Raw genomic sequence first — 26,785 nt, forward strand, 5'->3', positions numbered from 1 at the left:
GCAAAGTGCAGAGAAATGATACATAGCTGGTGGAAATGTAAAATGGTATAGTCACTCTAGAAAATAGTTTGGCAGTTACTTAAAAAAACTAAATATACACTTTTCATATGACCTGCCGCAATTGTACATGTAAGCATATATCCCAGAGAAATGATAACTTATATCCACACAATACCTGTACACCATTGTTCATAGCAGCTCTATTCACAATAACCCCAAACTGGAAACAAACCCAGATGCCCTTCAGTGGGAGAATGCTCTTCAATGGGGAAATAATTGTGGTACATTCACACTATAGAATAATACTTAGCAATAAAAAGGAGTGAGCTACTGATATACACCACAACCTGGATAACTCTCCAGAGAATTATGTTGAGTTAAAAAAAAAAAAAGCCAATCCCCAAATCCCCATATATACTCTATGATTCCATTTATATATTCTTGAAATAATGAAATCATTTAATTGGAGAAAAGATTGGTGGTTGCCAGGGGTTAAGGAAGGAGAGAGGGGCTGGAGGGAAATGGGTATGGCCATAAAAGGGCAACATGAAAGATCCCTGTGGTGATAGAAATGTCTTGTAGCTTCCCTATTATCAATGTCAATATCCTGGTTGTGATACTGTGGTATAGTTTTGTAAGATATTATCATTGGTCAGAACTGGGTAAAGAGTATTCTATTATTTCCTACAATTGCATGTGAATTATCTTAAAATAAAAACGTTACTTTTTTAAAAGAGTTTTGTACAAGCTCTTTATAGACCTCACCCTGGGAGATGGAGCATAGCTGAAAATATATACAGAACACAGAAGGTCTTAATAAATGCACATATGACAAATCCCTAAGATCCTTGGGGTTCTTATTGTCAGGGAGGGTAGCCATGTCCCCTCTAACATTCTTTGTGATTCTGTCGATACTGGGACCCGAATAAGGGAGCCATCAGGCAAAGCTGGAGGGCAAGTCCCAGCTTTTTATGTTGCAGAAAGATTTCAAAGGAGTTGAGGGACAGATGTGAGGAAGGACAGAGCAAGCTCAAGAGCCACCTCCTCCAGGTAGCCTCTGCACTGTTGTCCAAGTTAGGTATCCCCTCCCTCTGCTCCATTAACCTTCATTATAATCTGTGATCAACAACTTACTTTTCTGTCTTCCCTCTCTATACTGTATATTTCTTGAGGGCTGAGATCACCTCTCAACTTGCCTCTCCATACCCTAAATGTTTTGTTTTTAGATTAAAACAAATAAAAGACTATCTACTCTAATTTTTAGTTGTAGGGCCAAGACCTTCTTTTGTGTGGGGGTGTACTGATTGGCATTTCACCAGCATCTCTCTTGCATGAGCACCCAGAATGCACTGATTGCCTTTTTCAGTTTTGATTTCTTTAACATGGGTTGGAAACCGGAAAGTATTTGAGAAGCTATCTGAATGAAGAATGCTAGATTTTTTTAATGATTTTCCCCTTCTTTTTCAGTTGTCTCACTAATACATAATTTGATAAAATTTTTAAGCAACTTGCTGTTACAGAATCTTTCTAAACAGCAACATTAGTTTAGTACTCATATTTTATTGGTTTATGTAACATTTAGTTAAATTATATAATAAGAATAATATGCACAGCTGGCATAAACAGGCTGAGTTAAAAACAAATGACTCTTGGTAAGCATGCAATTCAACCAAATGGGGGAGCGCAAGTGCATTGCATCCTAGCCATGAAGGTTTGATGAGCCATGAGTATAAGTCAGTATGTTTTACAAAAGAATTGATGGTGTCACTTAAGCCAGTGAGCCAGGTAAGTACAGGTTGTTTAAAGTTCTATTTTAATAGTATCAGTAATAATAACTAACACTTACTGAGTGCGTAATAAGTGCCAGGCATCGCACTAAATGCTTCTATACATATCTCAATTAATCATTACCTGAAGAAAGTATTATCATCCCCATTTTATAGATAAGGAAACTGAAGCTCAATGAAGTTCTTCCAAGTTCTCATAGCAATTAGGTAGTAGAGCTGAGTTTCTGTCCAATTCCAAAATCCATGCCTTTATACACTGTACTATGTTATTTCTAGTATTTGTCTTGTGGATGAACAAAGGAATGCAGGCAAGTATGCAGGGGACAGGGAAAGGCTGAGAGTTGGGAGACATTTTCCTACAGTTGAGAAAGTGTCCCTTGAAGAGGAAATGGCTCATTCTTGGCATTTTCTGAAGTGAGAGAGGTTCCTAAGGAGAGGGTTGGATGTTCTTAGAGGGGTTGGTAGTGGGGAGGAGGCCCACAGAGAGTGATGGAGGAAACCTAGACCTGGTACTGGAACATGTAGGTCCTGTTTCCTGTATCTGTTCCAGACTTCTGAACACCATTAACATTGACCTCCCTTTAATTCAATCCTGGCTCCTTTTCTTTCAGTTGAATCTGGCTGGAATCTTTAAACTTAATTATAAAATGAAAGGAAAACAACAAAGCTACACTCTCAGTGCCTGAACTCATGACCCTAAACATACTAGCAGCTGAACCACGGACCAGCTTGGCTGCCAAGGCTCATGGGCCAAACACCTCCCCATTTCAATTTCTCACCCCAGTCCTGAGTGGAGCATGATGGACTCAGGCAGCACCATGGCTGGAGCTGGGGGGCCTCAGGTCTTCCCCAAACCTCCTTCTTAGCCACCCTCTCTGATCATCTGTCCTCTGACCAGCTGTACACCTCTGTGCCTCAGAGCTGCCTAACTGCAGGGGTCCTGGTCTCCTGGTAAGGAAAACAGTCAAGGTCTGGCTCCTCCTATGTTGGGTTTCAGTCCCTCCTCCCTCCTTGCTCCTATCCATCCCCAATTCTCCTGCTTCCTGGGTGACTCTTATCCTTAGAAGAAGAGGCCCTGCTCCCATTCTCGGCCCCATTTGCCCCTGCCCTGTTAAATCCTGTTACCTGAATCATACCTACTGGCTGAGATTTATGCTACTTTTCTTCCTCACTCAGGTTCCCAGCTGATATCTGGGTCTGGTCTCTCCTCTACCTCGTACCTTAGAGAAGGCACTATGCTCCCCGGTGCTTCACTGTCTCCTGCTGGGTCCCTTCCATAACCTGGAGCAGATTCTTCACCTCCAGCAACTTGTTCTCTCTGCTTGGAATGCTCTTCTCTCCTTTCTTATGTGGCTACTTTTAAAATTATCCTCTGGATCATAGCTTAGATGTCATCTCCTCCAAGAAGCTCCTCCAATCCCACATCTGCTTTGGGAGCCTTCTCTCTGTGTTGGGTGCCTTTTTAGCTCTTAAAACACCATACTGGAATTGACTGTTTACTTGTATGTCTTCCACCCTGGGCTCTGAGCCCTGAGAACCTATATCTTGTTCACTGGTGTGTACTAGCACCTAACAGTATTTGTCATGTGGTAGGTGCCCAGTGAATGTTGTTTAGTTAGCTTATTAATCAATCAATGATTAAATGCCTTCTGGTTTGAAAGCCTGACCTACTACCAATCAACTTTTATCTGCTGTATGATGATAGTTTTGTCGCCTGGTCACGTGTGGGGCAGAATGACTCTAGTAAATGAGGTCACCCGGTCACCCACCTCCTCAGTGGACCCATCTAGGTTCCCAGAAACCTTCTGGCCTCCTATCTATAGATTTTCCAATATCAAAAATACTATATATGGACAATGTATTCTTAGTCAAGGTAGACTAAGTTTGTGGCTGTAACAACCCCCATCCAGTGGTTTAAGGCAAGGAAGGTTTATTTCTCCTTCATACCGTGTGTGGATCATGGTTGGGCTGGGGGCTCTGCTTTGCACTGGCATCTCTCAAGGACCCAAGCATGGATCTAAGAAGTCTTATAGTTAGGAAAAAAAAGTTAAAATCCTTTTAACCTGTTTAACCTGTTTCTCAAATTATTTGACCCTAAAATCCTTTCTGTTGTATAACACCTATTTCTATCCTATGGACAACCCCATGTTCAGAAATGCCAGTCTAAAGGAGTTGAAGCATAACAGATTTCTGTGGACATCTAATCAGTGATAAAATGAGTAAAGCAGTCTCTGCTCGCATTTATTGATATTTAAAATATGTTCAAATATCTGTGGAGGCTTTACTTTGTGCCAAGTGTAGTGCTCTTCCAGGTGCTGGGGATACAGGACTTGTGAAATGTATATGGTCTTTGCTCTCATCAAGCTTCCCTTCCAATGGGAAAGACACATATTCAATCACTAATGGCCACCCTCACTATGCACGTAAAGTAAATGTGTTCCAAAGTGCTGTGGAAGAAAGGCACAGGGTATGCAATGAGAGTGTGTAATAGAATGACCTTGCCTAGTCATGTAAGGCTGCCCCAAGGAAATTTATCTGCCATTTAACAGGATGAACAGTTAGTTAGGCAAAGTGGGGGTGGGGAGTAGAGGTTGTGGGTAGAGGTGAGAAATATATCAGGCAGAGAAAATAGCATGTTCAAAGGCCCTGAGATAGGAACAGAGAAGTCAGTAAATTTGGAACACTTGAGAAAGGGGGAGGAAACAAAGGGCTATATTGTACAGGCCTCGCTGGTCAAGTAGGCATTTTGGGTTTTATTCTAAGAGCAATGGGAGCCAATGAAAGGGCTCCCAATCCAACAGGGAAAATGCAGACACATTCAGCTAATTAATTGTATGGCCTTTTAGAGTATTTCGTTGGCATAGGATATTATGCTTTACAAAATGCTTTCATGTCATTATTTTATGTCTTCCTTGTAGCAGCCTCCTGACGGAGATAGTCCACGTATTAGCGTGGATGGAATCTGAGGCTCAGAGATGTAAGCAACCTGTCCAGGGAGCTAGCCAGGGAGAAGGCATCCACATCCTGGTCATTTTACTTCTTAGGCCAGTCATGCAGAGAAAGCACTGGCTCTGCATGAGTTGGCCTTAGAATCTATGTCCTTGTTGGCAGAGAGGCCTTTTACTGAAGGGCTGTAGAGTGGGAATAGTGGTCAAGAGCCTGCCAAACTGAAGTTCAAATTCCACTGCAGCAACCATTTACTAGCTAGGTGACCTCTAGCAAGTTACTTAACCTCTCTGACCCTAAAGTTATTTGGGTAACCTCATAGAGTTACTATAAAGATTAAATGAGATCATTCAAAAGGTGTAAATGTCTGACACTTAGTAGGAGCTAAATGGGTATCAGTTTGATTTTTTAGAGATGACTCTTTCTTTTATTTTGGAACCTTGGGATATACTGAATGTGGAAGCTAAATGAGGCTAAAATCCCTTCATACCAGGGTTCATTGTAAATGAAATGGGTTGAATCCTTGTGTGATTTTCAGACATTCAGGATGGTACAGCGGAGGAAGAAGTACTGGGGCCTTTCTCAATAACAATGCTGATGCTCAAAGTAAAGACTTTACAGCTGGCACTTCTACTTTCTATACTGTGTAGGGGACTTCCGCAGATGATAATTCCCCTGGGAGCTAAGTGCAGGGGAGTAATTGCCTAGGTGTTCTCCCAGGTGGCTATTTTATGGTGGCCTTGAGAGCCACATTCAAGCAGCTGTCTAGGGGTCAAGACCCTGGAGAAACAGCACTTAAGAGTCTCAACGTCCTGCTAAACATCAGCTGAAAGGCCTTCCCAGAGAGTTGATATTAGGCTGAAGTACAGAGTCCTGGAGCACAGGGAATATCTGTGATTCACTGGGTATCCTTGACCATTTGTGGGGCTTCTAATTCAGGGCAGTATAGAAACTTGTGAGATCTGCCCTCCTCCCTAGGGTATGATGTTGTACTCTAAGTACTTTATATGGAGAAGATAGGCCTTGAGTTTTCCTAAGGCTTATCTTCTTGCAATTAATCTTTGCTCTTGAAGGTGGGCCTGCCAAAAGTGGGTAGTAGGTTGAGTAGGGTCTCAGAGAAAGGTCTAAATCAGTGACCTTCAAACATGTCTACCCTGAATCACGGGCTGAAATATATTTTGCATGATGACCCAGCATATACACATACACACATCCCTCTGAAACAAAATTTCAGTAAGCAGTACCTATACTTACATATGTGATGTACCTTGGTATTTTATTTTCTATTTTATTTCATTAAATTGATTTCATGACCCACTAATGGATTGCAACCTGCATTTTGAGCAACATAGGTCTTATAGATGATGACTTATCCTTGAAGGTGATTGAAGAATATGTTATCCACGAATAACAAAATTCAGATGAACAATGGCAAAAGCTGAACAGACTGGCTGTATACTTTAAATGCTCATAGCAGGGGTGCCTTGGTGCTTCAGTCAGTTAAGCCTCCAACTCTTGGTTTTGGCTTTGGTCATGATTTCATGGTCATTAGATTGAGCCCCACATAGGGCTCCATGCTCACAGCACAGAGCCTGCTTTGGATTCTCTCTCCTCCCTCTCTCTGCTCCTCCCCTGCTTGCACTCTCTCTCTCTCAAAATAAATAAACATTAAAAAATAATTTCTAGAAATAAAATATTGAAATAAAAACAACTCAATGGAGTGGTTAAGCAGTTGATAACAGTGCTGAAGAAGGAATTAGTAAATTGGAAAGCGAATTGGAAAGTACCCAAAATGCCTCTCACAGAGTTACGGTCATGGAAAATATGAAGAAGTTAAGACATGAGAAATAAAATGAGAAGGTACAATAGAGATATTAGAAATTCCAGAAGAAGAGAACAGAGAGAAAAGAGAGAGAAGAAATATAAAGATTCAATGGTGGCAAATTGACTGGTATTGAATGCAAAAAAAAAAAAAAAAAAGTTCTCAGTAAGAAGGAACACAACTGGATTCCCAAGCAGAATAAATAAAAAGAGATTTACACCTAAAACTGTTAGTGACTCTGCAGAACATCTAAGAGAAAAATCTTACAAGCTAGCAACATAATGACAGTCAGGCAACAGGCTTCTCATTAGGAGCAATGGAAACCAGAAGATAAATAATTATAGCCTCAAAATTCTGAAGGAAAATAACTGTCAACTTAGAACCCAGGGGCGCCTGGGTGGCTTAGTCAGTTAAGCATCTGACTCTTAACTTTGGCTCAGGTCATGATCTCGCGGTTCATGGGTTCAGTCCCCTCGTAGGGCTCTGCATAGACAGTGTAGAGCCTGCTTGCGCTCTCTCTGTCTCTGTCTCTGTCTCTGTCTCTCTCTCTCTCTCTCAATAAATAAACTTTAAAAAATTATTTAAAAAAATTTTTAAAAAGAAAATTCACCATCTTATAACTACTATAGGTATAATTAATTGATTCGAGCAAGATAATCAATGGATGCTAAAATCCCTGGGTCAAAAATATTTAGAGGACAGGATATTCACAGTCTCAAATCCTGCCCCTACCCACATCATAATGTATTACTCAGAGAGGGCAAAGGACACTTTTACAATGGAGAATCTTGAATGATGCTACCTTAAAAATGATCAAACGTATCATCACAAATAATGAGAGAAACTGATATCATATGCCTGTTGATATGATGCACTGAGAAGGAAACATCACCTACATGGTATTCCTGCCCAAAATGTTTAGCCTGAATTTAACCATGAGGAAACCATTAGATAAATCCAAATTGAGGGACAATCTGCTGCCTGGACTTTTCAACACTCATAAAAGACAAAAAACAAAAACAAAAACAAAAACCTTGGAGAACTATTCCAGAATAAAGGAGATTAAAAACACAAATACAATGAAAGATCTTACATTGGGATGAGGGAGGGGCAGTTATAAAGAACACTACTGGGAGAATAGAAGGGTTTTGAATATGAACTCATCTCTCAGGCAAATGTTAAATTTCCTGAAAGTGATCATTACACTGTGCAGTACAGACGAATGTCCTTGTTCTTAAAAGATATCTGAAGTATTTAGGGATGAAGTGTCATTTATGTCAGCAACTAACACACAAGTGTTTTAGAACAAGAAAGGGAGAGTTAAACCAAATGTGGAAATGGTTACAAATTGTTCATCTGTATCAGAGTGTATGAGCATTCATTGCAACAGTGAACTTTGCTGTACAGTTTTAAATTTGTCAAAATAAAAAGCTGGAAGAATAGAAGCAGTTTCAAAACAAATACAACAACACCTAATGAAAGAATGGATCTAGTCAATGATAGTAAATGGCTGTTAAAACCATTAAGTGAAAAGCTGATGGAGGGAAAAAAGCTGAACGTGAACTTTATAATGGATAGATCCAGCTGACAGCAACTGAGCCCACTGATTAATCTTGATATTTAAAAAGAAAAACGACGAGGAATTATGTGGTCCTGACGTGATGCAATAGGAAGTTCACACCAACTGTAAAATATTCTAGCCAAAAAATCAAATCTGAAGCCAAGCAACTCTGGAATCTACCATTTTAAAGGGACAGAGAAACATGTTAAATGATACCACAGGGGTGCTATCAGCAAAATCCAGAATGAAGGAAATTCCATAGGACAAATGGCCCACAGTTTCTTCAATAAATAAGTTGCAAGAAGAGGAAAGAAAGTATAGCCTAGGAGTGCCTGCGTGGCTCAGATGGTTGAGTATCAAGCTCTTGATCTCTGCTTAGGTCATGATCTCACCCGTGACAGGCTCTGTGCTGATAGTGCAGAGGCTGCTTGGGATTCTGTCTGTCCTCTCTCTCTGCCCCTCCCCCACCTCTTTCAAAAACAAAATAAACATTAATAAATTTTTTAAAAGAAATTTTCAAAAATTTAAAAAGAAAGTGTAGCGTATAGAACTGAATAGATATTTGATGAGAGTAAGGAATTATAGTTAATTTTTATTTAAGTGAGATAATGCTATTGAGGTAATGCTAAAAGTGTCCTTAACTTTTAGAAATGCATGTTAAATCATCGACAGGTGAGGTGATTTGATGTCTGTGTCCAAATAGTCTTGGCAGATAGAAGAAATAAGATTGGCCCTATGTTGATAATTATTGAAACTAGTTGATAGGTAGAAAGATCTTTTAAGGGACGTCTGGGTGGCTCAACTGGGTGAGCATCTCACTCTTGATTCTGCCTCAGGTCATGATCTCATGGTTCCTGAGTTTGAACTCTACATCAGGCTCTGCGCTGATAGCAGAGGGATTCTCTCTCTCCCTCTCTCTCTCTCTCTCTCTCTCTCTCTCTCTGCCCCTCCCCCACCCGTGCACCATGCTTTCTCTCTAAATAAATGAATAAACATTTAAATCTATCTATCTACCTATCTATCTATGTATCTATGTATATTTATATTTGAAACCCTTCAGAATAAACTTTTAACAAATAAGTAAACCCAAGCCACTCCAATATTTTCCCCGTATATTCTCCCAAAGAAGGCTCTTCAGTGTTAGAATGGTTGTTCCCTCACAAGTAGTACACAGGTTGAGACCAGAGAAAGAATTCCAAGTGGAGGGTAAAACCCCAGGCCATCATGGGGGGCCAAACCCTCTTTCAAATGGAGTGCTATTTACTTAGGGGGTGAGGGGCTCTGTCTTGTGTGTCTTAAACCAGACTGTCCCTGTTGGGTGGAAGCAACATATTACACCTGGACAGCTCCCTGCCCCACCCTAGGTTAAGAAATGGGATTTGTAAAGACCAGTAGGTTGGATCCAAGGCAGAGGGAGGAGGTAAAATTAGATGTCTCTTTTTGTGAGGCTTGGATGAGGTTGAGGTCTGAGATCAGAGGTCAAGGATGGGGCTGGAGGGATGGGCGTGTCACTAAGGTGAGTGTGCTGTGCCAAGACCTAAGAGGCTTCGGGAGCTGACCTTCCTGGCCTTCATGCCTTTCTCCTTGGTGCCAGTTCTCTGGGATGGAGACAGAGCTCCTACCCATCTCCCCCTCAACCCCCCTGCCCATCTCCCTCCCACACCATTCTCCTCTCTTCTCTGTCCAGTTCTCTGATCCATTTCCATTCTCTCCTTCCTCAAGCCCCTTCCTCATCTCCATTTGCCATTCCCTGTCCTCCGCCCTGCCAGACACCCCAGTTCAGGGTCCAGGAGAAGGACAGCTTTTATGTGGCTTGTAAAATTCTATTATATCTGTATTCAAAACCTAGCAGCTGAGAAACACTGGTAATAAGCGTGTTATTAAGCGTGTAAATACACTTCCACTCCAAGGCCTCTAAGGGGCAAGGGCTGGATTCTCAGGCTGGGCATCTCCCCTGCTTGTAAGTCCCTCCCCACCTGGCCTCCACCCCAGACTTGGACCTTGTGCCAAGGCCCAGGTCTCCTCCAGTCTCCAACCACCACCGTCCTGCAAAACCCAGACTCTTGGAGAAAGGGGGCGGGGGAAGGGGCCGAAGAAAAAAAACATTAGGAAAAAAACTCCCACCCAGAGAGCATTCTTTCTGCAGCACTCAGGAAAAAGGATGTCTCACAGGGGACGGGAAGGCGAAATTTTTTCACATCCAAATGGATTGCAATTTCCCTCCATTTAGCACCTGAAGGTAATTAGCTCGAAGAGACTGCCGAGTGCGAAACACGTTCACGGAACATTAACTCTCACACATTCTCCAGTTGCAGGGAATTAATAGGAAAGATTAAAGTTTAAAGAGAGCAAAATGCCATTACCTCGCCAGCCACCTCTCTCCGCGGCAGTCTCCAGCCCCCGAAAACCTTCGGCCAGTGCTTGGGCCGGGGCTCGGGTCTCAGCCTCCAGCCTGGCTGGCTGGGGCATCTGGGTGTGCCTCACCAAGAAGGCTAGCATGTGCTGATGTGCACGCACGTGTGCAAAACAGGGCAGCTCTGCAAGGCCAGTGCAGCCCCCCTCCCATCCCCGAGAAGTTTGGGGTGGACAGGGCAGGTGTGTTCTCATAGGCTGACTCCTGGCATTGGTGTGTATGGTGGCCCTGGGCGGGGGCGGATGGGGGAGATACTAGGAAGTGTTATTAGCTTGGGCGTGCCCTGTGATTTCGGTGCAGAGGGCGAGATCTGGCAGCTTGGCCGGCAATAGAGAAATGGGGGGTGTCAGTCCCACCTTGGGTGTGTAGAGAGGCACTGGGTGAAGTGATGGAGAGAGTTGCTTCCACTCTTGTGAGGCAGGCAGGAGCCACAAACATACGTGTGCATGCATACGCAGGCTCCCACGACCACACACAGACGGCCTTTGTCACTCTGCTTTTTTCAAAGTTTATGTAGGCTTCAAATTGGAAAGGTTTCTGTGTTGCTTCAGTATTTTAGGAAAAGATGAAAGACAGAGAGAGGGAGACAGAGAGAGTGGGAGAGAGAGAGAGTGAGGGAGAGAGAGAGGGGCAGAGGCAGGCAGGAGAGAGAGAGCACGAGATGAAATTGAGACATGGAAGAATTTATTGCCCAGAAAATTCCATTCTGCTATCTGATTCAAAAAGTCCAGTCCCCCCAGCTTCGGAAAATCTATTTTCCACATTTTAATACCCTGCAGAACAGTCCTCATAACTCATCCGAGTGTGTTAAGCACAGTTTTATTAGATCTGAAACAAATTTTGGTGGGGAGATACTATAGGTCATTAACCATGGAGTAATTTTATCCTTGTTTCCCTAATGATGCCATAATGGCGAGCGAATTTCTTAACTAAAGACCAAAGAACATTTTGAAGGTCAGTTTCATCTGTGAGCTCCTTCAAGCGCTTCTCAGAGAAGATTGGAAAACTCGCCGATTTTTTGAAGAGTCATTAATAATGTGAAAGCTGAAAGCACCCTCCATTTGCGTTCCTGCTTTTTACCTTTTAATTTTATATCGTCCCCGCTCAGAGCCCCGCTCCCACTCCCTCACCCTCCTCTGGACCTCCCGCCTGCCTACCCACCCCACGCAGGGAACAAGGCTGCCCCATACCAGGTACCAGGCTAGCTGTGAGGGGCAGACAGGGGCTGCAGGAGGGGAGGCAGAAGAGCTAGACAGGCCAGGGCCCCAAAGAGATGGGGGCCTTTGCTAAATTCCCAGAATGTGGTGTACTGTGTGAGGGTATTGTTATAGGCATGGTACACGTGTGCGTGTGTGCGTGTGTGCAAATGTGCAGTGCAGGGGACTGGGGTCTCTGGATTGCATGCTGGCTGTGCACACACATGCTAGGGACCAATGGGGACTTAGTAGTCTCTATAGGTGGGTGCCCTCTGTTGGACGCAGGTGGGGAAAGAGAACTGGAAACCAGCACTGGGTCCAGTGGCTTGGGCAGTGGGTCAGCTGGGGGACTTGAGGTATCTCCCAACAGAGATGGACAACACGTGCAAGGCATGAAACAATTGATAGCGCATTGTGAGCCCTGATTACAATGTGTGCACATGAGCGTATATGTCCTGGGGGTGGTGAGGTCATCAAGGCAAAAGCCCCAAGGGCCCTCTCTACTGGCAAATATTTAGACACTTGAAACAGTGACCATTGTCTGCCCATCCCTCACTCCTTGGACCACTCACTCCTTGCTCCCCAGGCCTGGAGCCCTTCATTTGCCCACTTTACTCCCTCCTAATCTCCAGTCTCTGGCTCCTTGGACCCCCCCCCCCCCCGCCTCCCAGTTCCACCCCTTCCCCTGAACACTCCTCCCCCCAGCTCCTCACCTATCTGATGGCTATCATTGCAGGGTGCCCAGCCAGGAGCCGGGGTGGGACAGCATCTCTGTGTGTGTGCAGGTTTGGGGAGGAGGGGGCGGTGTGGTGACACTCCATGCTCCCAGATGTGGTGGCAGCGATAATTCCAATTTTATGCCTTTGTTATGGCTTTAATCACTTTCTTTATGCGTTTTGTTCCAGCGATCAGGGAGAGACACCTGATAGGCAAAGAGGATACCAGGGGAACCATTTTTATTTGGAATGTGGTGAGAAGTCTAATTAGAATCTGAATTCTGCTGAGCCTTGAAATGGCCAGCACTTTATCCTGATCGCCTTAGATATTGTTTCGAGTCAATCATCTGTCATGGTGCGGCAGGAGAGCCTCTCCCTTCACACCGCACCCCTCCCGCCACGGGGCCAGCCCAGGCACACTGGGGGAGGGGAGGCTCAGGCTTCCGCCCTCGTAGGGATCTGTGCCTCCTTCTGGGGAGGGGGGGCTGTTTGGTATAGCCAACCCTCCATTGGTGAGGGCTGTCTTTGCTGGGTGCTGAGTTTCAGCTCATGGGGGTGGAGAGAGGGGCTGCAGGAAGAGGGGCCTGAGAGGCCTGTATTAGAATTAGGAAATATTGAGGTGAGGCCAAGCTAGTCTGGGGCACCTCCTAAATGCTCTCAGTACACTGGCCACCCCACCTCCTATCAATGGCCCACAGCGACTCTCCTCTCTTTACTGTCCCCTGGACATATTGTATCTCTGCCACCTGCTCACTGTCCCTCAAACTCACTGCTCCCATTGCCAACCCCTCCCTGACCAACACTTGCCACACGTTCAGCTCCTGGTCTCCGACTTTCCTCCCTCCAGTCCTGCCGCTGGACCACCAATCTGGCTTGTTCTGCCATCTGTCGAGTCCCTGGACTTGTTCCACCTCCTCCAGAAAGCCTTCCCTGACTACCTGAACCCACACAGGTGAGCTCCTCGAGAGGTGGACAATTACGACACAGGCCCCCACCTGGCGATGGCCGCGCTGGCTGCCGACACTCCTCCCACAAGACCCTGCTCCATTTATCTTTCTCCTGCCTTCAGATGATTTCCAGTTGCCTCTCTCTTTTTCTAAACTGTTTTGGTGTGTGTGTGTGTGTGTGTGTGTGTGTGTGTGTGTGTGTGTGTGTGTCCTAAATCTGCTCAAACCCTTTTTGAGCATAGCAAAATGTAAAGTAGAAATAAATATTACTCTGAATGATAATTTCACCTCCCCAATCACATCTTGTGCTCCCAAAGTCTGACCATTTCTTCTCTGTATCCTGCCTTTTCCACTAACTATAAGCACACAGGACCAGGCACAGAGTGGGGAGCTGTGCATTGCCTCCAGAAGTCAGAGATTCACGGAAGCTTTCTGCTTCCTGCTTCCCCTCATACATAACCCCCAATACATACCTACTATGTGACAGATGTAGGCATAGTTGGGGGACTATTAGTAGCCAAAGGAAGTGCCATTTCTGGCAGGAAAGAGGAGCATGTGCTCTATGAATAATGTTTCCATGGGAGATGGCCAATGTGGGTCCTTTTTAGATGGTTGGGGCACTCAGTGGCCCTCTAGCCACTTAGTGTGCCCCATAAAGCAGAATGTCCTCATTGATGTCAGTATCACTGGGCCTCCTGGATGGTCACTGCCCTCTCGAGATTATGTAGCCAGGGTACCTTATGTATGGTCCAAGGGGCAGTGTGACCAGATGCTGCCATAGAAAAATACAGACTCAGAGGGTCCCCAGAATACCCTTCTCAATCTGCTCACTTCCCCATCCCTATCTGGACCCAAGCTTGAATGCAATCCTGACTCATTTTATTTGAGGATGGTCTCTTTCCCTCCTTGCACCTCAGTTCTTCCTGGTCCCTGAGCTGTGGGCAAGGAGTGGGGATGGCACTAACCATAGTCCAGCAAATCATGGGGCTTGTTGGGAGACAGTTCTCTGGAATGCATTGCCAGGACTCTATTCCTTTCTCCCTCCCAGCAGCCCCTATCCGGAGGCATGGCTGTACTGACACCACACTGATGGATGGAGAGTGAAGAGATACAGGGAGATGGAGAAGGAATCCATAGCCAGGGGTCCTCATTTATAGGGGAAGGCAGGACAGTGGCCGGAGGGACTTAGGAGCAAGCTTCCTAGTGGGAAATTGCAAGCTGCCATTAGCGTTTAGGTACAAGTTAATATATCTGAGGGAGTGTGTGTGTGTGTGTGTGTGTGTGTGTGTGTGCGTGCGCACACTCACACGCGCACACACACACACACCCGCATGTGATGGAGGGTCAGTAGGTGAGGGGTTAAGGTCCCTGTAGGGAAGAAGCAGAACGCTGGCACACTTGGTCTGCCCATAGAGAAGGGTGGGAGTTCAAGGGTGGCTCATGCTCCAACTACTGTTTCTCCATCTATACAAATAGTGGGGAGATGAAGCTCCTGGCCCAGGGAGCACATGTGTAGGGTGAGGGTGGTGGGCGGGAGGACAGAGATGCCAAAGCTACTAAAGGCCTAGTCTCTTCCCATCTCAGACACCCTCAAGGCACTGTCCTCTCTCTACATCCAGAGCTCGGCTGCAGTGGGGGGAGATGAAAAGGAGGAGAAACTGTTGGATAAAAAGAAATTCAAAAAAAAAAAGTAAGTGAAATATTCAAACTGGAAAGTGATATTATAGAAACTGCAGCCCACGGCTCAGTGCATTCAAATTTATTCAAACTCGGCGCCTGACAGTGATGGATGCAGCAGCTTTTCCCACAATATGGAGAAGGCGCGGGGGCATTTAGGACTGCGGGTCCCCTCCGGGAGGGTGGGGGCCCACACCACCTCCCATGCTTTGCTCCTCCTAAATGGGAATGAGGTTCTGGGTCCTGTCCCCTCTACTTCCTAAACCCCACGGTTCCGGGGATGCTGGGGGACCTGGGCATCGCTGGCCCAGGTGCTGGGGTATGGCCCAAGATAGAGGTAGCCAGCTGTGGAACAGAGTGCGCTCTAGTGCCAAGGAAGAAGGTGGTCAACCCTGTCCAGGGGATGACCCGACGAGGGTGTTACCTACATCAAAAAGAAGAGCATGGCTGTGTGGTTTGTAGCCAAGTAAACAGCATGAACCTTAGAAACCCCTGAGTATGCTGAGATCTAAGGGTCTCAGGAATCCCAAGTCAGGGGGCATTCGGTCCCAGTGGCTCCCACTTTTCCTGCCCATTGACTCCCACCTTTGCTCCATCCAGGAGAGGGACAAGAGGGCCTCTGGTGAAACCTCAAATCTGGGGGCTTGGTGTGAGCAGTGGGCAGGTGATAGACTACCCTGCATGCTGTGCCCCGGAGTAGCCCTTGCTCCCAGGAGCACCCTCCAGCCTCACTTCTCCCCCGACAAGGTTGCTCCCGGCCTCCCGTCCAACCTCTTGACCACCAGGCCCCACTTCTGATTCTCAGGCCCCATCCCCTGGGAAGCCTTGGAATACCAGTCACTCGAGGAGAACTACCCATCTCCTGGCTGCCTTGTCCACTGCATTCTCCCCCCGCGTCTCTAACCCTCCTTCTCTGTCTCTTTCTTCCCCTACAGTCTCTCCCAAATGTAGCCACAGTGCAAAGCTCTCCACTGTTCTCTCCAGTCTCTCAGGAGATCTCAGTCACTTGGGAACTTGCAGCTGTCACCCCCGAGCAGGTAATGGGAGCACTGATCTCTAACCCCCAAGCTTCTTTTGAGATCCGAGCCCACAACCCAGGCAGCGCAAGGCTCATACTCAAAAAGCAGCCTGCATGCCTCTCCTAAAGCCAGCAACAGCATGTGACTCCCACTTTGTTGGTAGCCCTGTTGCCCACCCACTTACCCTCACAGAAGCCTTGGAGCCCCTAGTCCTCTGCTGTCCTCATCTCTACTTTCAATTAGGGTACAAATTCAGAGATGCTTCCTTATTTCTTTGGTACCCATCTTTGCCTTGCCATCACCACTGTCTCCAGGAAGGCCCTTATCACAGCTCTCCCAAGGCTCTTCACTTCAACCAACAAACCCTGTTGAGTGCAAGCCATGCACCAAGTCTCCAAGTGTGGCTTCTTTCTCCCAGCGGGGCTCTCTGCCTCTGAGTTCCATGTCCCCGATTGTTCTACACACTGCTGCCAGATTCATTTTCCTAAAGCACAGCTCTGATCGTGCCACTCTCCTGCTCAAAAACCTTCAATGGTTCCCCACTGCATACTAAATAAAGTACAAACTCCTGACTCCTATATTCATGGCCCTTTGTGACCTGGCCCCTTCCTCCCCCTCTCTCCAAGACTTCCCATTACTCTCCTTCATGCTCATACTTGCCAGCCAAATTGGACTCTGAGTGGTTCCCTTGCACACTCCCCACCCAGCAACTTCCCACCTCTGTGGGCTGGTCCATTCTCCTCTTCTGCCTGCGATGCTGTCCTTCTGGGATGGTATCACTGCCCAACACCCAGCTTATCTCTGCCCATCAATATCCTAATTTTCTGCAAGACCTGATTCAAGTAAAGCCATCTTCTGAATACTCCCTATAAATTGCTTAGCAAGGTGCCTGCTGGTTTTGTTGTTGTTGTTGTTGTTGTTGTTGTTATTCACCACCACCACCAGCAGTGGTTTCTCTTCCCTGTGAAATTTCTAGTCCTCTACAGCTTTCTTGGCTCTTATTTTCCCAATAGTCATTACTAGAATGTTTGCCCTACAGCTGTCCTGGACTATAAACCTCTTGAGAGCCAGGCCTAAGTAACGTTCATTTGAATCGTCCTCAGCCCCTGGCCCAGGAGGCTCAGTAAACGCCTGTTGAATAAATAAATGAATGAGTGAATGAATGATGGAATGAATGAACCAATACAGAAAGACTGGCTTGGACATGACTGTGTGACACAGACTTGGCTCTTCTGAGCCTCCATTTCTGGGCAGTGACCACCTAAAATTTCCCTGTCATTACTCCTGGCCCTCCTGACGTGTCCAGGTGAGCTGGGACATGCGTGTGCAGGTTATATGACAGGTGTGTCACCGCTCTAAAGAGAGAGAGGAGTGTGGCAGAGTTCAGCCTTCCCAACTCATCAATCAAAGGGCACTTACTGACAGCTCTTGAGAGCTGGCTCCAGGCTCTGCTGGGGTTGGGGGCTGGACGGGTGGGGGATGAGGCCTGCCCTCTGGAGGTTCACAGTCTAGTTGCTCCTTCACTCCTCCTGGGACTTTCAGGCCACAGGAAGTCAAAGGGCTCCACCAGGGACTGCGGACAGGGATGTCATGATGGGTGGGGTGAGTCCTTTCCTCCAAGCTGCCCTGAAATGCTACTTAATCCAGAAGTGGCTCTTTTACCCTCTTGGTGTAGATCTTAGTGCCCCATCCCAACTGGAGGTTCCCTGGGAGGTCTGTTGCCTTCTGCAGAATTCTCTACCACAGAGGCCAGAACCACACAGCTTGAAGCTGCTGAATGGATGGGTGGATGGGTGCTGTGAATAGTTGACAAAATAAATGAGTAAATGAGCAACTAGCTAAACACATGGATGAACAAAGTGCTGGGAAGATTGGCACAAATCACACAGTCGGCATTCACTGAGCATCTACTATGTACCAGGCACGGTGCTAAATCCTTCAGCTGCATTGACTCATTTCATCTTCCCTTCAGCCCTTGGGGTAGGAGCTATCAGGACCCTGCAAGGGAGAGGCAACTGCTGCTCAAGGGAGTGAAATAAAGTGTGAGAGGCCCTAGCTCTGCAGGGAGGAACCTTGGTCCCCTGCCCCAAACTCTTCCTGGCAGGGGGCGGGGGGGGGGGGGGGGGGCGGTCATCTGCTCCTTCCCCAGACCACAGAGCACAGGCCCTCGGCGAAGGGGCGGGGAAGTGAAGCTCCTGGGGAGGAGGCTCACAAGTGGTGGGGGGTATTGTGGGGTCTCCGTCCCGCGCGCGCGGGGGTTGGGACGGGGTGGGGGGAGCTCTGGGCCCCAGGTTTTCTGTCCGTCCCCCTGGGAGATTAGGCGCAGTTCAGAAGAGGCACAGCCGAGGAGCCTCTGTTTCCCAAAAGGCGGCTTCCCAGCCCCCCTTCACCCACCTCCATTGCAAGAGGGAGCGCCCTCTCCCGAGGGGTCCCCGGCGCTGGGGGGCGCCCCCTCCCGCCGGCCCCCCGCCCTGGCGGCCGGTCCCTCCCCTCGCGGCCTGATACAAACAAGCGCGCTAAACTCCGGGAGATTTACAGCGGGCGGCTGGGCGGCGCGGGCCCCCGGCCGCCGGTGAGATATCTCCAAACAGCGCACTAACCACTTTCCATTTTATACCTCACCAGCTTTATAGCATCTTAAGGATTTCTGTGCACGGCTGGCTTCCCGCCCAGGGAAAAAACCCAGCCTTGTAAATAAATACTAAATATATATGAACAGAGACGACAGCGAGAGCCGTGGAGGAGGGGGAGGGGCGGGGGTGCCGCAGGGTGGGGGTGCGGGTGGCGGCTCAGGGCCTGGCGACCGACCGACGGGGAGGAGGGGGGCAGGACATATTGGGATGTCCGAGACAAAGGCGACAGGGAAAAAGCACTTGACAGGCAAAGTGAGGGAAACTGAGACAGCGCCAGAGAGGGAGGCAGAGAGAAATGGAAAGATGGAGGCTGGCTGGAAGTGCTCCGGTGTGTGTGTGTGTGTGTGTGTGTGTGTGTGTGTGTACGGAGGACTCCCTTAAAGCCTAGGGAGAAAGAGAAGGCTCTTCCAACCCTGCCTCTCTCCTTCCCACAATTTCTGAGGGGTTGGGGCTCAGGGATGGTATTACCATCCGTGTGTGTGTGTGTGTGTGTGTGTGTGTGTGTGTGAGAGAGAGAGAGAGAGAGAGAGAGAGAGAGAGGTGTGTGTGTGTGTGTGTGTGTGTGTGTGTGTGTGTGACAGGAGTATGTCACGATGTGCTCCAAGGAAAGAGTTTATATTTGTGTGTGTGAACCCATGTATGTGCAGATGTGTGTTTGGGGTGTTTGGTGTGGGTAGAACTGTGCCCAGTGGGCACTGGGCTTTTGGGGCGGAAGAATGCCTGTGGTGTAAGTCAGGGTGCGAAGCGGGTTTAGGACATATTGGGGGTGGCGATGAGGCAGGCGAGTTCGGAGAATGCGTGCAGCTTTGACGTTGAGTTGAGGGCTGAGCAAGCATATGTGATCAAATGTGTTTGGGTGTCTTGAGGTGTGTGGGGATCTGGGGGGAGATGAGTCGTGAGCTCAAGTAAGCCAGGGTGGACCTTCAAAGGAGCATGTGTTGGGTCTGGAAGCAAGTACCCACTTGTGTGTTGGGGTCTGTCAGGGGTGAGATATGACATGCTACCAGGTGGTTGCATCACCTCTTCCTCATCCTCCCTCTCTGAGTCTTTCTAGGGGCTCTGGGACTCTCTGCCATGGCCACCAAAGAGAGGGTCCCCAGTGCTGACTGAAGCCCCATACTACCCCAGCCCCCAGCTCTGAGGTCTCTGGACAGGAGCCAGATTTGAACCGGGGAGCAGGAGGGAACATCCTCTCCCCTCTCAGGGGACCCAGCGATCCCTTTTTGTTCCCCCCCCCCTTGTCTTCGATATTAAGTATTCAAACCTCATTTACATCCTTATTTTTCAATTTGCTGCCACAGTAGTTTAATTTATTCGATATAATTTCTTTTTCTGAGGGGACATTAATCATTGCCCTGTGCTTTTGGGCGCCTGTGGGATCTCTGCGTGTGTATGTGTGTGCGCATATGCATCTGTGGGGGGGGGGGGCTCTGTGTGCGAGTGTGCATCTGCGTCCGTGTGTATCTGTGCCTGCTCACACTTGTGTCTGTGTGTGAGTGAGGTGCAAGTTTGTCATGTGGGTGTGAGAGAGAGTGTGGGTCTTTGTGAGAGGGTTTTGAGTGTGAGAGGGTCGGGGTGGGGAGGAGGTGTGGGAGGGTGGTGTGAGTGTGCTACACTGATCGGGTCCTCTTCCTCCTGGTCCTTCTTAGGATGTCAGCAAGAAGGGGAAGTGGGGCACACTTGAGGTGGGGTCCTCCCAGTACCCCCTGTCAGCTTTCCCTTCTTGAGAGTGTGCCCTGGACAGTTGTAGCTGGAAATGTTCTAGAATCCCTGGTCTCTGAAGAAAGAGAACTGAGAGAGGTGGAAACACACAGAGATAGGGAGAGACAGACAGATGAGAGAAAGGCCGGCCACGGCAAGGGAGGAAAGAAAGAGGGGGAAAGAACCATGGAGAATGATGGAGAGAGACGCAGGAGAGAGGGAGAAGTGAGCAAGCCGGCAGCGTCTCAGCCCATAAAGTCCCTGGAATGGGAGGAAGGGGCGCGAGACTCCCGCCTCAGCTCAGGCCCAGTCATGGCTCAGTGCAGTGATGGGGGGCGGGGGGTGGGGGGTGGGGGTGGGAGGATTGGTTGCTCCCAGGAGCTGAGATGAGTGGAGTGGCTTGGGGGAGGCTTGTTTGGAGAGAAGAGGCAAGAGGAAGGGGTAAGGGAGAGGGGGGAAGAGAGAAAACCCCTCTTGGTGATATAACTCAGGGGAATGAAGCCAAGGAAAAATTCCAGTGTTGTTGAAGGGATAAAAGGGAGGAAGCTCCCAGATGCTAGCTCCCCTCTCTACCCTCAGTATATCTGGGCAAATCCATGGCTTCCTAAGACCCTCTTTTGGTCCCTAGCCCCTGAACCCCTCAGTTTTCCTTCTCTGGCATGTTTTTGGAACTGCCAGGAGCTAATGGTAAGGTCACCATGACATCTCACTTAATCTTTGTAACAACTTGAGGTAAGAGTCGGTCTCCCCACTTCAGAGAGGAGGAGAGGAGAGGTCAGAGCTTATCCAAAGTCCAGAGGAGGTCCAGAGCCAGGATTTATGGCATATCTGCCTGAGGGCACATGCTGAGATTTCCCCCTCCCTCAGCTGCCTCCTAGGGTCGTGTCCACCCCAAACCTTCCTTTCTCACCACTATACAGGTATGACACACACACAAAACAATATCTGGGACCCAAGGGTAAAGGAGGTGGCCTTTTGGGGGCAGGAGTCAGGAGGCTGGAGGTGACCTACTATAGCCTTAGCCCAGCTACCCCCAGCTGTGAGGACATTGAGGCCCAGGACCTGAGTGCCCCCAGGGCTCATATGGACCCTGTCTTTCCTCTCATCCAAGGATCAGAGTCCCCTTAAAGATCCCTTCCAGGGGGCGCCTGGGTGGCTCAGTTGGCTGACTTCGGCTCAGGTCATGATCTCACAGTTCGTGAGTTCAAGCACCGCATCGGGCTCTGTGCTGACAGCTTGGAACCTGGAGCCTGCTTTGGATTCTGTGTCTCCCTCTTTCTCTGCCCCTCCCCCCACTTCTCAAAAAATAAACATTTTAAAAAAATAAAAGAAAGAAAGAAAAGACCCCTTCCAGAAGGTGGAGGCCAAAACCCACTTAGGCTTGGACTGGCTGACTGCTTGGGGCCTGGTTTCTCCACCCAGGACCAGTTTCAAACAGCTATGACCTGCCCATTTTAGCCTTAGCCAGATAGTGGCCCAAGGCTCAGGGTTTAGGGAGAGAAGCTTCTTTCTCTGAAATTATAAAAGTGAAATTTTGAAAAATGGTCTGAAATTGGACTTCTTGGGACCTCAGCATTTGAGCCTCCAGATACCTGACTATCTTGAGGTCTATAGATTTAAATAGTCTAATACCAAATCCCTGTGATCTGAATGTCCCCAACAACCAAGCACTTGAGTGCATAGGTGGGACCTAGGGCTGATGATGAGCGTCTAGGTGGGAAATCCGAGATGGAAGAGTCTGCATCATTCCAGCCTCAGATCTTCAGCCCCGCCCCCACCTTCCTTGTGCTGTCTCCCAACCCAGAGAAGCCGTTCTTTGATCCTTACCCTCCAGGAGTTGGGCTCAGGCCTCACACCCAGGCCCCAAGCACAGACATGTCACACGGAAACCATCACCCACTAGGGTCAGTGATAACTGGGTGGCGGCGAGAGAGGGGGTCCCTGGGCATGTGGGGAGGGGGCAAGGGGACAGGCCTGGGGCCGAGGAGAAGGTAGCGCGTTCATTTGAATAATGGGCAAAATCAAATTAATTCTACATTAAATAGTTGTGAATAAAGGGTTGAAGTCAGCAGTTTCAAACTTGTTTTCCTTAATTACTTTCCGTGTTTAATGTCATTAAGAAGATTAAAAATTCATTAACAAGAGTACTAAAGTGGCAAATCAGGAAAGCGATCACTCCAGGTTAGAAACTCCGCTGAGGCCGCACAGTGAGCCTTCTGCAGGGGGCATGGGTGGGGGTGGGGGCCGAGAGGGTTGGGGACAGACAGGCACTCACACACTTACATACTGATACACAACAGCTCCATAAACACACGTCCATAATATCGGTGGGCATCCACACATGGATACACGCACACTCAGACATTTTCACTCATCCATACCCTGGACTTCTGTGATTGTGGGGAGACAGTGTTTTGGGGTCTCTAGCTAATCGGGTCACAACTCCATAAATCCCTCTCCTAAGAAGGAGAATTAAAGATCAAACTTTCCTGACAGACAGTGCAAGATCATAAGAATCAGTGTCAGCTCAGTGGTGTCCGAGTTCACTTTCCTGTCTCCTGGTCTTGTCTGTCTGTCCCTGTCTCCCCTCCCTTCGCCATCCCTCCCGCACTAAAGGGCTCTCTCAGGGCAAACCTGATCAGTTTCCTGGGAGGAGCTGCTGACTTTGAAGCTTAATTATGCTGGAAAAGGATCCCCTTTGTCTCCTTAGCTTGTTGGGGAGGGGAGAAGAGTCATGTTACCTCTGGGAGAAGGAACAAGGAGACAAAGGGTAACATGGGTGGGGAAAGGAGAAGGCAGAAACAGCTGGGGAAGTGGCACCCAAGTGTCCTGGTCTTCAGAGTGGATCCTCACTCAGTCACCCATCGCTAACCTCACCCTTTCACCCTGCCTTTTCGCCCATCATGTTGGCTAAACCCCTTCCTCCCCAGTGCCATACTTTACCCCCTTCACCATGAAAGGACCCTCCTTGAGTCAGGACAATGTTCCCTGTGGCTATCACAATCTCTCTGACTGCATTTCTGTTTTTTTCTCTAGGCCCCAAACTCAGGACCAAGTCCCTGAGGGGGTCTAGGCTGCCTTGGGTGCACCTGTGCCTTTGTGGCTATGTTATGTGTCTGATGGCTGTGTTGGTAATTGTGTGTGTGAGTGTGTGTGGGTCTGGTTACATGAGGAGAACCATGGTCTCAGCTGGAGAACTCCGTATTAATCATAAACAAGTACACCTGGACAGCCTTGCGATTCTAATGGAATGAATTCCCTCTCATTTTATAGGTGGGAGAGCCAAACTCTGGGAAGATGAAGTTCTCCTCAAGAGAAATGAAAACGTGGGCCTACACAAAAACTTGTACAACAATGGTTGGAGCAGTATTTTTCATAATGGCCCAAAAGTGGAAAGAACCCAAATGTCCCATCAACTGGTGAATACGTAAATAAAATGTAGTATATCCATACAATGGGGTATTATTTGGTCATGAAAAGTAATGAAGTACTGATTCATGTTACAACACGGGTGAATATTGAAGACTCTATGTTAAGTAAAAGAAGCCAATCTCCAAAAAAAAACCAAACACCATGCATTCTTTTAGTTCCTTTACACAACGCGTCCAGAGTCAGCAAATATACAGAAAAAGAAAATAGATTAAGAGTTGCTTAGATCTGGGGGTGGGGAGTATTGGGGGAAGAGGAGAGACTGCCAATGGGTATGGGGTTGGGGGAGATGGTTCAAATGTCCTAAAATGTCTCACAGTGAGGGGTGCTGGTTTGATTAAGCGTCTCACTTCGGCTCAGGTCACAATCTCATGGTTTTGTAGGTTTCAGCCCCACGTTGGGCTCTGCTGCTTCAGATCCTGTCTCCCTCTCTCTTTGCCCCTCCACTCTCTCTCTCTCTGTCTCTGTCTCAAAAATAAAGAAGCATTTTCCAAAAAATCTTAAATGGCTTACGGTGATGGTTGCACGACCCTGTAGATCTACTAAAAACCACTGACTTGAACACTTTAGATAGATGAATTGCATGATATGAGAATTATATCTTGATAAAGCTGTTATTTTTAAAAAGTAACATGACTTGCTTAGGGTCTCTCCCAGCAACTGGGAGGTGGCACTGGTACTAGAATGTGGTCTCTTGACCCTAAGCTCGGTGCTCTTTCCACGAGCCCTACAGTGTCTCAAAAATCCGGCCATGGAGACTCGAAGGCCAAATCCTATATGTGCAGGGGTGTCCACATCACATCTCGGCTTTTCTGTGGGGTTGTCAAATTTCTGTCTCTGAGAGTGCGACTTGTTATGTGTGTGCACATAAAGATTTGTGGTCTCACAACTATGTGGACCTCACCAAGCATGGCTCTGCACATCTGTGTGTAGGCCCGTGGGTCTCTCGATTGTGAGCGTTGTCTGTGCCCATGAACTTCTGCTCGCTGGCGCACCGTGTCTCTGGGCGTTTGCATTTGCAGGTATATATCAGGTTGCGCCCAAGTCTCTGAATGTCAGCGCATGCGTCTGGGCCCACGAAGCCAGGGGACTTCATGGGAGTCTGTGTTCATGTGTTCTTGCATGGCAGTGTTTCTACCTGTGTAATGTGTCTCAGTGGGCGCCCGTGCATTTCTTAATGCGTCAGCCTACGAGTCTGGGCTCATATGCCTTCACCTCTGGGGCTCTGCCTGTGATATGTGTTAATGTGTCAGTGCATCTGTACACATGTCCATCCACATGTTGGTATGCTGGCGTCCACGCAGGTCCATCTGTGGGCGTTTGCACCTAGGTGGCAGGGGCCCACGGGCCTGTCCATCTGAGTCTGTGTGTCTGAACCCCTCCCGCAGGCACCAGTCCCAGAAGGCGCCTGCCTCCCCACCCCCGCCTCTGACAGCCGTGGAGAGAGCTACACAGTAAATTCATGGCCGCCCGGCTGGGAAACAGGCGGCTGCAATGGAAAGGAAGCATGGATTTGCATATTGAATTAAAATTAAGAGCTAATTATGCAAATAAATTATGACATTTGGCAGGAGAATTTGCTTCAAGATCATTTATTACGTTCTTTTTATAACAGTGTGAGCATTTAACGGTCAAAGACAATATTTTAAGGGAAAATTAACGCAAGATTATTAACCTAAAAACAATTCCACATTAATGAGATGGTGAGCTGGTCCCCCCCACACACCTGGGCAGGTCTAACGCCTAGACGGGGAAGGCCTTTTTCTCCTCCTCTCCTTCCTTCTCCCAGTCCGCAGGGGTGCAGGTGGCAGGGGGCTGGGAAAGGGTGAGTGTGCCTGGGTTTGTATTTCTCGATGGGGAGGTCTTGCTGAGCTGAAACTCCCACCTAAGATCAGAGCTCTGGGCTGCATTTAGGAGGCCACACAGAGGATGAGTTAAGCCCCACCCCCAAACATGCCTAGTCGTGAAAAACATGATCTTGGCCTTGGGAAGCCCCCATTCTAAGGAGAAAGACAGAGCCCCACCGTAGAAATGGCTCTGTAAATACCAGTTGGATGGGACCTGGAAAGTAGGGGTTAAACAGTGTGGTTGTGCCCCACCTTATCCAGCCCCCTCTCCCTCCTCCCAGATTCCCTGGTGTCCTCCAGTCACTCAGTGCTCCAGAGCTCTGAGCTCTACATCCCTCCAGGTCCCATTGTCTCGATTTTCCCTACAACCTTAATCTGTCAGCCTCGCTTTCATTTTTGCGAAGTGGCAAGGAAAGCGGGGCTCTAATCTGGGTTTCCCTGGGATGCCCTAACACATCCTACATCAGTGGGGAGTAAGCCCCAAAAGAAGTGGTGGGTGATGTCATACATGGGCCCCAATTTTCTCTTTGCCAGTGTGTGTTTGTGTGTGTACATGTGCGTGTATGGCATCTACTCTACTGAGCCCTGTGCAAGCTCTGTGGTGCGCAGACTCTTAGGGCAGACCTTTGCAGTGTGGTTCCGTGGAAGGGAGCCCAAGATCTTCCCATGGGCTTCCCTGCTAGGTGAAAGCCTTTGGTTTCCGGAAGGCCCCTGTTCCGATGCAAACAAGCTCCACGGGAGACAACATGGTATCACCTGCCATCACATGATGCCAGTATTTGGTTCTTCCTAGAATGGCCACAGGAAGGGACAGCCATTCCTCATGCTTGGCTATACCTCCAGGCCCAGCATTTCCTTTGGGTTGTGCCAAACAACTTTGAGACAGGGGCCGGGTATCGCTGGGGCAGAGCAGGGTGGCGGAAAAGACTGTGGCTTTGGACTAAGAAGACCTGAGGTCATCTCCTCTGCCATTTACTGGCAAGTCCCCTCTCCCGCCCCCATGCTGGGTGTCCACCCTTCTCCACCCTGTTGTGGACTTGGGAGGCTGGCCTGCAATCTGCATCTGCAGGCTCCCTTGGGTTTGACCAAAA

General features: G+C 48.1%; 1 long non-coding RNA gene across 1 annotated transcript; it reads left to right on the plus strand.

Annotated features, from left to right (window-relative positions):
- The first annotated feature begins 9,061 nt into the window (after window positions 1-9,061).
- Window positions 9,062-26,072, plus strand: LOC106966870 (uncharacterized). Its single transcript, XR_001428854.3, has 3 exons — window positions 9,062-15,082; window positions 16,001-16,102; window positions 23,692-26,072. It is a non-coding gene; the product is annotated as an uncharacterized LOC106966870 (long non-coding RNA).
- The last annotated feature ends 713 nt before the right edge of the window (window positions 26,073-26,785 follow it).

The sequence above is a fragment of the Acinonyx jubatus genome, chromosome D2, assembly GCF_027475565.1.
Source record: "Acinonyx jubatus isolate Ajub_Pintada_27869175 chromosome D2, VMU_Ajub_asm_v1.0, whole genome shotgun sequence".
Lineage (NCBI taxonomy): Eukaryota > Metazoa > Chordata > Mammalia > Carnivora > Felidae > Acinonyx > Acinonyx jubatus.